Source organism: Salminus brasiliensis, chromosome 2, assembly GCF_030463535.1.
Source record: "Salminus brasiliensis chromosome 2, fSalBra1.hap2, whole genome shotgun sequence".
In the NCBI taxonomy this organism is placed as follows: Eukaryota; Metazoa; Chordata; class Actinopteri; order Characiformes; family Bryconidae; genus Salminus; species Salminus brasiliensis.
In genome coordinates, this window is record NC_132879.1 from 15,323,121 (window position 1) to 15,339,362 (window position 16,242).

At 39.6% G+C, this 16,242-nt stretch overlaps 1 protein-coding gene across 1 annotated transcript in view; it reads left to right on the plus strand.

The window, feature by feature from the left end:
* Positions 1–5,606: 5,606 nt before the first annotated feature.
* ndst1a (N-deacetylase/N-sulfotransferase (heparan glucosaminyl) 1a) overlaps positions 5,607–16,242 on the plus strand; it is a 68,647-nt gene continuing 58,011 nt past the window's right edge. The window contains exon 1 of the mRNA XM_072668286.1: positions 5,607–5,742. The gene's annotated coding sequence lies outside the window, so the exon portion shown is untranslated. The remainder of the gene's footprint in view (positions 5,743–16,242) is intronic.

Consider the following 16,242-nt stretch of genomic DNA (forward strand, 5'->3'; position numbering starts at 1 on the left):
GTCCCACATTTTTTTTCCTGAATAGTTTCCTTAACAATTGCCTGGCTGGGTTTTTCTAGGGAAAGAGGCTTAGTGTAGTTTAGGACCTTGGTTCTTCAAATTTTAAACATAGGTTTTTGAAGCACTTGGCCTTTAGAAGGTTCTTTAGAAAACAAAATCTTCTTTTGCATCACTCAAAAGAACTAATTCTTAGTTCCTTTTGGCCAACAATGCAAGTAATTGAACTGGGTTAATTCAGCTAAAATAAAAAAATGTTGAACAAACTACTATGTAACTCAGAATATTAACTGGAGTTGGATAAACCCAGTTCAGTTGCTTGTTGCCACATTTGTTCGGTTTAACGTACAATATTTTTCCAACATTTCTGAACCCATGAATGTTGTTTTTAACCACAATTTCTACTTGTTTCTACTAATTTCTAATTTTCTTCTTCTAATTTTTGGGAAGAGCTTCTCTTACGCACTTTTCATGTTGTTCATTGGAAAATCACCAACCACAACAGAAAGAGACATTTCTCAGTTTCTTTTAGTTACATTTCCTCATTCGGACTGTCTCTTCAGCGATGATCTTATTTTTATGGTACAAAACTGTGCTAGCAACACAACTAGGAAATTAATTAATAGTTTTATTAGTAGATAGATGACAATACTAAATAAACATGTGCATATAATGGTATTTAAGTAAAGTGTCGAAAGTACAGAATGTAAAGTAGTGTTAACATTTGCCTGGCTTTATAGTTCAATTGCTTGTTGCCAGATTTGTTTGGTTTAACAAACATTTTTTTTTTCTGTGCAGTGGGTTTTTCTCTGTGATGCAAAAAGTCATTTGCATTTTAACCCCTGTGCTTATTTATAACTGGAGCAATTCCTCTAAACAGAGCTTTGTTAAAATTGCCACAGCAAGCATCTCAAGCATATGTGTATTATATTGTCTGAGTCTCAGATAAAAGGTAAAAAATGGTAAAGGTGCACGTATTTGTCACTGTACAGCTAAATGTACACACACTAGGAGCAGTGAGTACACACACCCAGAGCGGTGGGCAGCCAACTTCAGCGCCCGGGGAGCAGAGAGGGCAAAGAGCCTTGCTCATGGGCCCAATAGTGGCAGCTTGCCGAGCCCGGGAATCGAACCCACAACCCTGTTATCGATAGCGCTCTAACCGCTGAGCCACCACTGCCCCAGCTAGTTCAAATACTCTGAATTTTCTGGATGGCCCATAAAACAAAAATGTCAAGGGAAATACCCATCAGCTGAGTTTGGTAAGAGCTTCTCTAAAGCACTTTTCATGCAGTTCACTGGACAATCACCAACCACAGCAGAAAGGGACATTTCCCAGTTCTCAATTTCCTCATTCAGACTGTCTCTTCAGATGATCATTGCCTATCAAATATCATTCAGGTCAACATAAATTAACAGATGACATTTCTGAGGGCATTGTTGTTCATTACTACTGCAATGCTAATTTAGTGCTCTGAACTGACCTTCTTTGTCAGACAGCTCTGACCTGCATTGTGTCTGGGCAGACTGGAAATTTTCCAGTAGCCTCCAGACACAGTGCAATTTATATTTGCTTCTAAAGTTCAGCCACAGGGTATAAACATTGATCCCTAATTATTCAGTTTGAGCATTTAGAGCTGTTTGACAGCATATCCAGGGTAATATGACAGTGATAAATGTGGTATATTTTGTTTGTCCAGTAGGGAGTTGATAAAGCATTATCCAATTGTGCTGTGGGGTTTGTCTGCCCTCTGTCCACTGATTAGGTTAAATGCGTCTCACTGTGCTAGTGTCTGGTAGTGATATACTGGAGCAGAGCAGGCTGTATGATCTGGAGACTTTCACATTGGAACAGATGCAGGTAAACACAAATACTGTAAAAAGTACCAAGAATTCCTTGATACATAACCTTGGAACATAACCTTAATCTCCCCCCCTTTTATACAATTAGGCAAATTAGCAGTATTTTTCCATTGAAGTGTGCAGAAGGTAATTGAAGTGTTCTCAGGGTAATTTGTTTACTTTGATCAGTTTTTTACTCACTGTGAGGAGGGATACAAACATCATTAAGTACATTAGATACCCTGTAACTTCCTCTGTTTAAGCTCCTTCTACCAGGCAGGTGCTTCAGATCAATTCATACAACATTAAATAGACATCTTTGCAAAACTGTGGTACTGTTAAACTCAGAGATCTCCTTATCCTAACAAGAATGATGAGCTGCTATTATCGGAGTATTTGCACTGTTTACTCACATATCAATCAATCAATCTTTATTTAAACTCTGAATAAACTGATGATTATCATTTACATTACACAATGCATTATACAGAAATGATTGAAAATATAAGTACACATTTATGATGAAAAGGTAAAATAATAGCACAAAATGTGCAAATAGGACCACAGATTTAATTATATAATTATAGATAATTAATAAAAATAAATTAAAAAATAAATCAGATTAAACAATTAAAATAGATTATAATAGTCAACTAAAAACAGTTAGAGGCTGAATGGGGGTATAATTCCAAAACTCTGATTATGTGCAATATTTCTACACCAACCACACGTCATTCAACCTCTCATATTTGTCACAGTGCATCTTGTTGTATTTGGTAACAATAATGCCATTGAATCTGAACCTCAGACCATTTGACCAGGGGTCCTCAAACCTTAATAATAATAATTAATAATAATACCAAGCATGCTGTCTCAGGTTATCCCATTTGACCTGACTCTGAATAGATTGATAGACTGATAGACTGTATTGACCTCGATGCTGAACTTTTCCTCTGTTGAGAGCATCTCCTTCAGCTTCACACAGCAGGCGATGAAAACGACAGGTCGAAAAATTGGCCCTCAGGAGCACTGCAGTAACACCGCATGGCCACACGCTGTCGCTGCAGTAATGTTTTTCTCAGTTGTCTGAAACTCTCTGTTGGACCTACCTCACGGTGGCTTTGCTGAAACATGAAGTCTCGCATTCCTGCCTGAGCCAGACTGGAGCGGAGGTGAAGCTCCATTCAGTTCACAGAACCGAAGTGTGCTGTTCAGGGAACCGATTCAAAGATTCATTCTCATTACGTGTCGTGCCAGACGCCTCGATAGTTCAGTGCAAATGGTACTATGCAGCTTGTACAGACGCCTTAAAGGAGGTTCCAGACCATGTGCATTAAAAAGTCCCGTTCAGGGTGAAAAGAGATATCCGGTGACCTGCTTTTGCCTCGTGATCTTGGTGACCTTGTTTTACTAGTACTTAATATTTATGTCCATACATGAAAAAGTCGTTACTTAGTGATATTTAATGCTAAAACTAAAAAAACTAAAGCACAGGGTCGTCCAAGCTACACAACACCTCTGGAGCAGGAAACAGCAGATTAGTGGCCATGAGTATCAAACCCACAACCTTGTGATCAAAAAATTAGGGGCATCCCTAATACAAAGATTTAATCCCTAACCCTAAACCCTAACCCTAACCCTAACCTAACCCTAACCCTAACCCTAACCCTAACCCTAACCTAACCCTAACCCTAACCCTAGCCCAACCTAACCCTAAACCCTAACCTAACCCTAACCCTAACCCTAGCCTAACCTAACCCTAACCCTAACCCTAGCCTAACCTAACCTAACCCTAACCCTAACCCTAACCCTAACCTAACCCTAACCCTAACCCTAACCTAACCCTAACCCTAGCCTAACCTAACCCTAACCCTAGCCTAACCTAACCCTAACCCTAACCCTAACCCTAACACTAAACCCTAATCCTAACCCTAAATCCTAACCCTAACCCTAACCCTAAACCCTAACCTAACCCTAACCCTAACCCTAACCCTAACCTAACCTAACCCTAACCTAACCCTAACCTAACCTAACCCTAACCCTAGCCTAACCTAACCCTAACCCTAACCCTAACCTAACCCTAACCCTAACCCTAAACCCTAACCTAACCCTAACCCTAACCCTAGCCTAACCTAACCTAACCTAACCTAACCCTAACCCTAACCTAACCCTAACCTAACACTAAACCCTAATCCTAACCCTAAATCCTAACCCTAACCTAACCCTAACCCTAACCTAACCCTAACCCTAGCCTAACCCTAACCTAACACTAAACCCTAAACCCTAACCTAACCCTAACCTAACACTAAACCCTAAACCCTAACCTAACCCTAACCCTAACCCTAACCTAACACTAAACCCTAAACCCTAACCTAACCTAACCCTAACCCTAACCCTAACCTAACACTAAACCCTAAACCCTAACCTAACCCTAACCCTAACCCTAACCCTAAACCCTAACCTTAACCCTAACCAGGCAGTAATTGGCAGTTCCCTTAACCTACATCCTGTAATCAGTGTGTAAAAACTGGGAACACTGACTATACAGACAGTCTTGGAGACCCTCTGGGTTGGAATGTAACTTATGATCATTGAAAGAAATTTTGCTCACATCCCCTTCAGGTTCAATTCAGTTCAATAATATAATTCAAAATTTAAATATAATTTATATAAACATATATACATAGCCCTGTTTAAAGGTAAAAAAAAAAAGGTAAAGGTGCACGTATTTGTCAATGTTTTAGGTCAAATATATATGATTTTTTTCAAATAGTATCTAATGGGGAGATGTGTGGCTCCTGGATGAATTCCAAATAGCTATTTGGACATTTACTGCACTGTTAGATGTTTTATGATATAGAGGAATCCATCATTTTGTGACCTATCCCTTTATAGTGCACTATACATTGATCTGCAATGACATTAAAACCACCTGATTAATATTGTGTACATCCCATCTGTGATTAATATTGTGTACATCCCATCTGTGATTAATATTGTGTACATCCCATCTGTGATTAATATTGTGTACATCCCATCTCTGAAAGTGTCCTGTGGTATTTGCCACCAAGTCCTTCTCAAACTTCTGTTGGATTGAATTGTGAGGTGGGGCCTCCATGGATCTCATTAACGTGTCTTGGGTACACATGACCCTGTCAACAGCTCACTAGGTTCTTCTTCCTTTATAAACCACTTTTTGCTAGGTACTGACCACTACATACCGGGAACACCCTACAAGATCTCACGCTTCGGAGATGCTCTGAGCCATTAGTCTTGGGGCCACCGCAATTTGGCCCTTGTCACAGTGGCTCAGATCCTTATGCTTTCATTATTTTACTATTTAACTTAAGAACTGACTGTTCACTTGCTGTCTGATATGTATGTCCCACCCCTTGACAGGTGGCATTACAATGAGATAATCAATTATATTCATATTTTACATGTTACAGGTTTTATTGTTTTGGCTGATCTGCGTATGGTGAGTAAGGAGCCAGTTGAGATTCAGATTCAGTTTGAGTTGATCTGATCATTATTGAATTGAATGTGCCTGTTTTGAATGTGAAACGTTATGTTTTGTTTATAGTTGTGTTTATGAAATACGAAAACCACTGAAATGTCATTTTCCCACCCAGGAATATACTTTACAAACGGATAGATTCATTCAAAACTTGCGCATCGGTACGATTTATAACGTGTTCAAAAGAACCGATTCATTTGTGAATCGAACATCGCTAGATCACAGAGGGAGCCGTTGAGGAGGTGCATGAGTCTCTGCACTCAGTCCTTGTGTGTGTGTGTGCGTGTGTGTGTGTGTGCCTGCCTCTGCCTCTGCCTCTGATATAACCACTGTCGCGCAGTGTGTGAACGGGTCGAGCCTCCAGGACGTTGTTTGTAAGCGAATGGGTGAGTAAAAAGCTGGTGCGAGTGAAAACGCCGCTGTTTTTAGGAGAATAGTCTGCTTTGTTGTGGTTAGCCAGCCCAGTGTTTTGCTACTGGGTGCTAGCCTGGCTGCTCTGCCTCTAAATCTCAGCAGAAAGTAGGAACCCTAACCTGAACATTAGCTAGATCATCAGCTCGCTCGCTCGGTAGCTGCTCTCAGTCCACCCTGGTAACGTTCATATTTAGGTGGACAGCTTTGATGGCTGTGTCTAAAAGGTATGCAGAGCATGTTTGTCACAGATATGGCTGTCAGGTCGTGTGTTCAGGTTAACGATTAGATGGTGTTACTGCCTCTCTGGTTGACTTGGTTGACATGATTTGCCAGCCTTTGGAGTCTAAAAGTGGGCATTTGTAAGTGCCCACTGTCACCTGCCTACCCTGAACTTAGCTAGTGCAAAGCTGAAGTTCACTTCTTATTCCAGCTTAGCCTTCCACCTTAAGAGCTACAGCAGCCAACACTGAACCTGTGTATCTTTTAAGGTGGAAATAAATGAAGCTGATGAATTAAGAAGCCTCACAGACTTACACAAGTGATCTGAAGTATCCTTGTGATAAACAAGCCACCTTTACCTAGCTAGATTTTCACAATACTTGGTGTGTGTGTGTGTGTGTGTGTGTGTGTGTGTGTGTGTGTGTGTGTGTGTGTGCGCTTTCTAAATGGTCCTGCTCAAACCAGGTTAATAACTCCCTGTGTGCTGCTGGAGCTGGGCTCATTCGCTGTAAGGTTGTTAAAGTAATAAAGTTAAATGCACTTATTATGATGTTCTTGTCGGGTTTTTACAGGCAGAGCTGCACTTTCTGTTAAAATCCTGCAAAGTCCTGCAAAGTCAAACAGACATGCTCTTGTGTGAGCTGTTCAAACTGGATTTCTATAAGCCAGCCTCACTCGGCTTGCGCTGCTTGTTAGCGAGCTGCTGTTTTCCCAGGACTGTGGCTTCTCTGTGTCAGGGTAAGCTTCCCTCCAGACTGAGATTGGACCCAAACAACCTAACAATCCTTTCTGGCCCCAATCAGCATGTCTGCTGCACTCCAAGCCACCTTTGTCATAGTTTCCCAAGCATGCAGTGTTTCTTTAGTAAGATGCTGGTAACAGCAGTTTGCAGTGTGCACCCAGATATAGCCTGTTACTAAGAGTGTATCCATATGCAAGTTTTTCATTTTTAAGTTAATTATTTAGGGGTCAGTGTTTGATTTGATTATTCAAAGCAGACATATGGAAAAGCACCTACATTTGGACATCTGGAACGCTTACCAAACTGTGAAATAAAACAAGTCAATCAGAAAATTGAGGCCAACGTTAGAAAACGAGTTCCGAGTTAGAGTTCAACACACTGCTGAGATTTGGCTCGGCGTCTTGTGTCCTAAGCCGTATGGTTTAGAATAATGCCACCCTTATCTGAGTCTCTTCACCCACTATCTGTGCAAATGAACTTCTAAAGGCAGCCATGGGTCAAAATGACAGATTGTGGGGTGCTTTTATTGATTGATTGATTGATTGATTGATTGATAGTTTTTTTTTTTTGCTTGGGCTACTTGTGATCACTAAAACATTTGACTGCAATAGTTTTTTTTTATTTGAGTCGTCTAGAAAACGTAGAAAAGGAAGGCAGGTACGGCAGACTGCAGCAGAAAGAGGAAGATGTGACCTCAAGGTGAAGTAAGCATTAGATAGCTATTGCAAAAAGGGACAAATGGCAATAAACGTAGAAGCAAAGTATTAAGAAAGTATTAAGGGTGGCTTGTTGTCATTTAAAGGAAAAGTGTATAATGGTATGATATGTAAAATGTATATTATATGTCGCCCAAAAGTAATAATTTTGTAATGCACAGATGTTTGAATTGGTGTCTTAAAAATACGCCCCAAAATGGCAACACATGTTGTTAAAATTAATGACTGGCCTAAGTAAAAAGATTTGTTTAATAACACATAAACAACATACAAACTGCAGGGATATGTACAGGATATGTAGGAGCTATTAGACCAGTGGTTCCCTGCCCTGCACCTTCTTGTGATTTTCTTGCTGTATCACACCACCTTCAACCCAAAGGAGGTTTGTTAATTTGCTGATTAGCTGGATCAGGTGTGTTGGGAGAAGGGTAAACACTAACTAAGGGTTGGAAACCACTGCTTAAAAATGTCGTTCTTGAGTGGGAGTAAATAGCCTGATGTTACTTTGCAGCAAAGATGGCAAATTCAGGTCCAGAAGGTAGAAATCCTACCTCAAATATTGGATGTCATTTGGCATCTTTGGGACTGCTGGTGGGAGTGGGTGTAAAAGTTATGTTATTATGCTGTTTTTCTGTGGAAGCATGATGCAGTATGGTGTGCATAGTTTTGATGAGTGGCAGTGGTGCGATACACTCGGAAGGGACCCAAGAGCATATTGGCAATATCAGTTCAACTACACGTTGTTACCTAGTAGAAAACTGCGAACTGATTTTACACTGTAAACGTCAGTGTTCATATGACTTCAGCTCATCTGAAACCCATCAACTCCACTGGAGTTAAGTCTGGCAAAATTGATTCTACTGGTTGTGACCAATGGTGTAGTTTAGACCTGACTAGTTAGTGGTGACGACCTACATGCAGCCATTTCTACATGAGATTAGGTTTTCATGAAAATGCAATGCTTTGTATGTTAAAAGTAAAACAAAAACAAACAGCATTATGGTATATAATATTAATATAAGGTTAATAACATATTTGTATTGTAAGAACTAACTTTTTAATGGTCTATCTTATCTCTCTCTCTCTCTGTCCCTCTCTATACACAATACCTCACTACTAAAAAATGTCATGATGCACCATCCCGCCCACCCCCCAAGATAATCTCTGTAGTCAGGGGGACATGTACCCCCCCCCCCCAATCCTCCTATGAAATTTCACCAGTAGAAGAAACATATACAGATAAGCAGGGACACACAGACACGAGGCCCATTCAGTCCACAGCTGTTGTACTGTATAAAAGTTATTTATAGGTAACCTGATGCCTGTTGTATCTCTTCACTGGCATGAAAAACAAGCTGCTGGACGAAACTCATCCCTCAACACCATTAGCTAACTATGCTGTTGCCTAGTCTAGCCAGAGTCCCAGGATAATAAAAGCTATTTTTGCAACAGTTTTGAAAACTCATTGCTTATTTTAGCCTGAATTATTGGTTCTTAACCCCTTATCTCTTTCCATATGATAATGTATTCTGTAGATTCTCTTAGCAAATAAATGTGTAGCTAATTCACAAATTTCAGCTAATTTCACTTTCTTGCTTTTTTCTCCAGGAGAAAAATGCTACAAGGAAAAGTCCAAATTTAGTTTTAAATCCTTTGAGATCCGAGATCTCCTTTGCCTTTATTGCCAGTGCACATCAATGACTTATGGAGGCTAGGCTTTCTCTGCCATAATTTGCGGCAAAAATGAACCTTTTTGTGCTCAATTATTAAACAGTATTAACATCTCCTTCACAGCGCCACACTTATCTTTAGTTCATTCACAGGGCAATTTCGCCAGCCTTGTGCAATGACTGAAATGTCTTTAATCATGTCTTAGTATTTAAGTCACGTTTTCTAAAGTTTCAACACTTAATGTTGCTCAGATTTATTTAAATAAGAGCTTGATGTAGCATGTAAATGTCACACAAACGGTGAAATAAAACAATGTAGTCAGTTTATTTTGTGGACAGCCTAGGTAAGCAAACCTGAGAGTTAAACATGCTGCTCTCATTTGGCTTGGCTCCTGGTGTCCCAAGCTGTATTATTAGAATTGTGCTACCCCTGGCTAAGTATCTACACCCACTACACCATTGAGAAGGCAGCCATGGGTCAAAACACAGCACACTGCAGTAGGTAGAGAAAAATGTGAACTCAAGGTGAAGTAAACAGTGGTGGCTCAGCGGTTAGAGCGCCGGGATATCGATAACAGGGTTGTGGGTTCGGTTCCCGGGCTCGGCAAGCTACCACTGTTGGGCCCTTTACCCTCTCTGCCCCCCCAGGCGCTGGAGTTGGCTGCCCACCGCTCTGGGTGTGTGTGTGTACTAACTGCCCCTAACACGTGTGTGTGTGTGTGTGAGTGTGTGTTCACTACCAGATGGGTTAAATGCGGAGGACACATTTCGCTGTACACTGTACAGTGACAAATACGTGCACCTTTACCTTTTTACCTTTACCTTTTACATTAGCTAGCTAGTGCAAACAGGGACAAATGCAAGTAAACTCAGAAGTAAAGAATTAAGAATTAGAGGAGAGGAGAAATAAAAGTGTGGGGAGGGTGGGGCAAGCAGTAACTCTCATCAGTTAATGGAACATACACCCACAAGCTAGCACCATAGCACCCCTTTCACCCTGTCTAAACAGCCCTGTTCAGTTTGAGTGTATCTTACCAAAAAGCATTTCACAGACATTTCATTTAACCCTTAGGAACTGTGTTAATTTGTGGAATAAGTATACAATATGTCACATGTCATATATGGAGTTGTGGACTTAAAGAGGCGTATCTTTCTCTGCCATGATTTGAGGCATAGTCTGTAATTAAGGCTGTTTGAAAGTTAGCTGTTTTTGTAAGGTTTCATTTTATTTTATAGATTTTAGAAAAGATTCTATAGATATAGAAAAGTCCAAATTTTGTTTCCAATCCTTTGAGATCAGAGATCTCTTTTGCCTTTATTGCCAGGGCACATCTGCCATGATTTGCAGCAAAAATGAGTATTTTTGTGCCCAATTATTGAACATTATTAACATCTCTTTCACAGCTCCATACTTATCTTTAGCTCATTCACAGGGCAATTATGGAATAGTCATGTACAAATGAATTGCATTTTTTTTGTAGAACATAAACAAAACAAATGTATAGAATATAGCCATCTAATTACTGTGTGTGTACACCTAATACCATTTGGACCGACACTGGCTTACATGTCTGATCAATTCATGTCCATTCCAAGGGCGAAGTCTGAGGTAGCCTGGCCCAGTAGAATTTAAACACCGGGGGGCGTTACGGATCCTTTCACCTGTTACACTCTGCAGCAGCTGCATTCATCACAAAGCTTGAAGACTGTTATAGGTCAAGAATGTTTCCACAACAGCCTGCAAAAACCTTGACATATTTTAAAACTTATGTCAGTTACATTTCTTATTTTTTCTGTTTAGTGGGGAAAACACCTTTTCTTTTTGAGATGGGTGGTAAACATTCAGCAATACATTGAACACACATTTCTTGAACATGTTTAATGTAAAAAGAAATAAATAAATAAATATCCTTTTTTTTACATTGACAGTCCATTGAAAGTTAGGAAGATGTTTCCATTGTCCTCTACTATTTTTTTGGAGATACAAGTTTTTGATCCAACAGATGTGCTAACTCGCACACATGCAGCTTGTTTAATCCCTGTAGAGCAGTACTGTCTATAGATTAGGACTCTGGAGCTGTGGAGCAGTGGAACTGTGTGTTCTCTGGAATGATGGTGCTCCATCCAGTATTTTTGGGATGAGTTGGGGGGTTGGGGATGAGGTAGGGTAGGGGTGTGCAATATTGACAAAAATTATATCTCAATATTTTTGGGATTCTGCTGATAACGATAATTAGACTATACTTTTCACCCTTCAAATGTCTACTTTCTTATTTATTTACTTAAAACTGAATTCAAGTAAAAATAATACAACATTTACATATTTATATTTCATGTTATTTTCAAAGGTTTTAAGTTTTATCATTTCACTTTATGCATGTTTAAACAACTTAACAAATTCAGGATTCAGGATCTATTTCACTTGAACTTTGTAAATTACGGGACTGCACTGTTTCTTATAGAATTATACAGGGGTCACACTTTCTGCTGGCAGCACATTTTGTCACAAGAAACAGCTCAGTCACATAATCTGATAATGGCTGTCTCTGTCAGAATATGTGACTGCACACAAGTAGAAATCTCAGAAACTACCCACTGTGCTCACAGAATCCGACGGCCACAGACTACAGTGGCAGGGTGTTGCTACTTGTGTTTTGTCACCTATCGCAGTTTGTTCTCTCCTTTTTAACTCCAGTCATTCCTAGGCAGAACACTAGCGGTGAACTTGTAGGCTATGCTGGTGCGCTGCATGCACTCCATGCACATGAGCAGTAGTCTATCCTATCAGGCTAACCGGCGCACTGAATATGTGAACTCTTAAGGCGTGTTTTTGAGTGGTTTTCGCAGAGTGAGTGACATACTCGATAATGTCTGCTCGCACATCATTAAAACAACAGTTAAGATATTCTGGTAGGCGATACATATCTCTACCCTAAGGTAAGGTGTTGGTCATTCAACATCCTGACCTAACTAACAATATTTTTGCTGAATGCAATCAAGTACTTACAGCAGTGCTCCAAAATCTAGCGAAAAGCCTTCCCTGGACAGTAGAGATAGTTAGTCCAACAGAAGCAGAATGAATCAGCAGGTGCACTCAATACTTTTGTCCATATAGTTACAAAACAAACATAATAATCTAATGTATATTGATTGACATACCACAATTGAGTGTCTGTAAAGCCTTAGTACAGAGTTGAGTTCACCTGAGTTCACTTTCTATAGCTATGCAGCCGTCAACCAGGAAAAAAAATGGCGAAATCAATTATTCAAGGCAGGAGAAGTGCTACTATCTTTGAATAAAATATTTGCTACAGCAGAGTTTCCTGTCATGCTTCAATATGTGTGAAACTGTCCACATGGACACGAACAAAAGCGGAAAATAACCAGTGGCAGGCTGTAATGTCGAATGTGTAGCTAAAGTTTGGAAGGTTACTGACCTGTGAATCTTTTTGTTAAAAGTTTACTGCTGTAGTAATGTGATTTAGTAATTTAGTAAGTACTGTGCTGCCTGTTGTCTCTAAGATGGATGTGAGAAGACTTTTTTTTTTTTTTCATCTTGTGTATTTTAGGTTTATAATTATATTCTCCGTTTTCATGAATGATTTTTTTTATATGCTAATATTTGGTAAATGGGATCTTGGAGTAGTAGGTTTGCATTAGTTTGCAAAGGTTTTAATGGACACAAGGCTGTTTTTAACACAACCACAGGTACCAGAAGCAATCAACAGGGCCATTAGCCCAACTTTTTTGCTGTTACCCTTGTTGATTAAATGAGAAATGATGATGATGATGATGATGAAATCCAGTAATATCATGGTATTACATTTGTAAAAACTCTGACACTGTAATGTATTCATTTATAAGGCATATCTATATTACGAAATACAGGAATTTGCACCAATTGTAATAGAACTTCACTACTAGTGATCCGGCATGTCATTTTAATAAAGCACTCTAAAATGATTTAAACAGGGCATATATATATAATTATGTGAAATACTGTGCAGCCCTAGTTTGTATTATAAAGGTAATAAGCCCGTATGCCCTGAGTTCTGCTACTCTGTGCCAAGAGAACGTCCTACAAACTGGATATAGCTGATTTACTTTGGACTGTTTTGTTCTGTTTTGCTAAAAAGACACCAAAGGAAATCTTACACTGTATTGCAGAGTTTCCTCTAGGATTTGTTTCCGCAGTGGCTGCAATTTTTGGACATGGCATGATGCGTCTGGTGTGCTATGGGCTTTACGTTATGTTATCACAGAATTCTGTATTCTGTTTATTTAAAGCATCCCTTATTTAAAATAATGTACTGAGAAATACCCTAATCAGATTTTTTTTATATTTGCTTTATATGCTTTGTAAGGGATGCTGAGGATGGCTTTAGGAAAAGACTAAAGGAAGCGAACACTCCTCTTTCTGCTCATATGTATTTCTGGAAAAGGTTGGCTATTCTTGGAACTGATGTAGAAGGTTCTCTCGGGCAGTGGAGAAGAGGATGCGGGTTGGTAATGTTGGATCTGAGGGTGGGCTGTGGCAGTTGTAGCTGTATTTTCCTTGTGTGGTTGGATGGGAACTTTAGGGAGCTAATTAATTTAGTTTCCTGCTGGTTGTACTATCAGGTTCATCTGATAGAAACAGACTACCCTGCTTTTGGGAAAGTCATGATAATTTATTTGTAAACTCGAAGTTACACGTGCTTGCTCACTGCTCAACTTCTACATGTCTCACGTGGCTTCGGGTTTGTGTTATTTGTGACATAAACCACTGTAGACCTATGATGAGATGTCAAAAAGCAACCCCCTCATGGTGTGTGTGTTTATTCAGGGGTACTTGTGTAGCTCTTATTTTGAACAGGTGTGTCTTGTTACTCCACATGTTTTGAAAGGGATCCTATGCTGATCCAATTCAGTTGCTTGGGACCAGGGACAATTTGGGCACATTGTAATGAATCTAGTACAGGCTATTTTAAGCCTAATTTATACTGTTTACCATACTTGCAGAACACCTTCTGGCATCATATAGATGCAATTAATAGACATTAATTATAACCTCTTTCAGTGAGGAACATTCTCTGAAGATCACAAAACAGTTTACTGTATCCGTTTACTGCTGTTTTGTCCACACCATCAAAACCAACCCAGTTTTGGACACAAAAACATTTTAATTGCTTCCTACTTGGTGGTATCAGTTTGGGAAAGACTTTCTCCTGAGCCAGCGTGGCTGTGCTTCTGTGCACAAAGTGAGGTCTATAAAGATGTGGTTTGACATTGAATTTGGTGTGGAGGAACTCCTGTGGTCTGCACGCAGGGACGAATAGGAACGTCGATTGTGAGCCAGGCCCTCTTGGCCAACATCACTTTCTGACCTCAAAAATGACCAAACGGGCACAAATTCCCACATACATATTCCAAGAAAAACTTGAAAAATCTTTCCAGGAAAATAGACACCATTATTGCCGCAAAAGGGGTGGGGGACTGACTCCATATTCATGCCAGATTTCTTAATTCATTTTAACAGTATTGAGAGGTGGCTATAATATAACTAATCAGATGAAACTGAAGAAATACTATATGTAAAATATCATGAATAGAAATTCAAATTTCTTGTGAGCAAACAATCCTTTGCTCTGATGGCTGATGATTCCCTCTTTGGCTGATATAGCCTCAGTTAGCTTTTCCTATAATTGTCTACCAGTCTGACATTAACTGGGAAAAGGTTTTTCTCCACTACTCCATGCAGAATTATTTCATTTGTATGATGTTTGAGAAGTGCTATGCATGCGATTCACCCTACAGAATCTCAGTAAGATTCCATTGCAAACTTTGGCCTGGCCATTCCAGAGCTTTTCTTCCTGGCCATTCCAGAACTTTCCCTCCCCTTTCTTCCAGAGCTATTGATCCAATCCTGGATTACTGGAATATTTTGGGTCATTGTCATGTTGCATGGTCTAACTCAGCCTTAGCTTCAATTTTGTTTAGGCACCCTCTGATATGATACAGAATTCATGGTAGATTCTATGTTGAAAAGGTCTTTTGAAAAGGTTCTTGTGCCCAAATGCAATGTCCTAATGTTCTACATGACTGAGAAAGAATCTTTCTACTAATATGTAGTGAGGGATGGACGGTAATTAAGTTAAATGAACAAGCAATATTTTATGTCAATATAAACCTCAAAAACACTGACATTCTGCCCTGTTGCACTGTTTTACATTATTGCTTTCTCTCTACCTCTCCTACTCATTCCTAAAGACTTCTTCTGGAACTCTACCCTCCCATATTTTCCCTTCTCGTTCTCTCCTGCCCAGCCCACTCCAACCTCGTTTTGATGGCATGCTGTTTGTTTTTGTCCTTTTAATGAGGTCTGCAGTGATGGATGAACCTCAGACAACATGGACTGTTCCTACCCAGACATCGGAGTGTGTTCGACCCCATTCGTTAGCAGATGGTCTCTTTGCCCTCCTCTCCCTCCCAGGCTTCTCCCCTGACTCCCTTTCTCTCTTTCTCTTTAATATTCTCTTATGCCCGTTTTCTCCTCCAATGAGCCGTGCAGAAAAATATCTGCCAAACAAATGTGAGATTATACACACAGCTGGATATCGTACCGCATATGCTGTGCTATTCTTTTTTTTTTTTTTTTTTTTTTTTTTTTTTTTTTTTTTTTCCCCCTCCCAACAGTCCTAACAACAGTCCAGACATGTCTGCAGTACAGTCATAGTGACTACTGTTTTTTCATTACTGACTTTTATTTTTGTCTGAATGAAAGCAGAACATCATCACATTAGTGATCTTGGTGTCAGTAATTCATTTGGGTTGTTTTTTTGGGGGGGGTCGCCTATAGATATCTAGTGACCTCTAAGTTGGTTCATTAAAATAATAGTGCTGTTTAACCCACAAAGTTGCACTACAACGGGTAATACTCCTAAATAAAATGCTTTTGTTGTTGTCTTTGTTTCATTAACCAATTGCCGAGGGCAACATTTTTGATTTGGTTAAATATTCATTTTGAACAATTTAATGCATAGCCCTAGGCTTTTGTTGTCTAAACCTTGGGGATTGTTTGCCTTCTTAAAGTACCTTGGAGACCTCCAGATTTTATGAAACTCCAGGAAAGGCAAAGCGAAAATA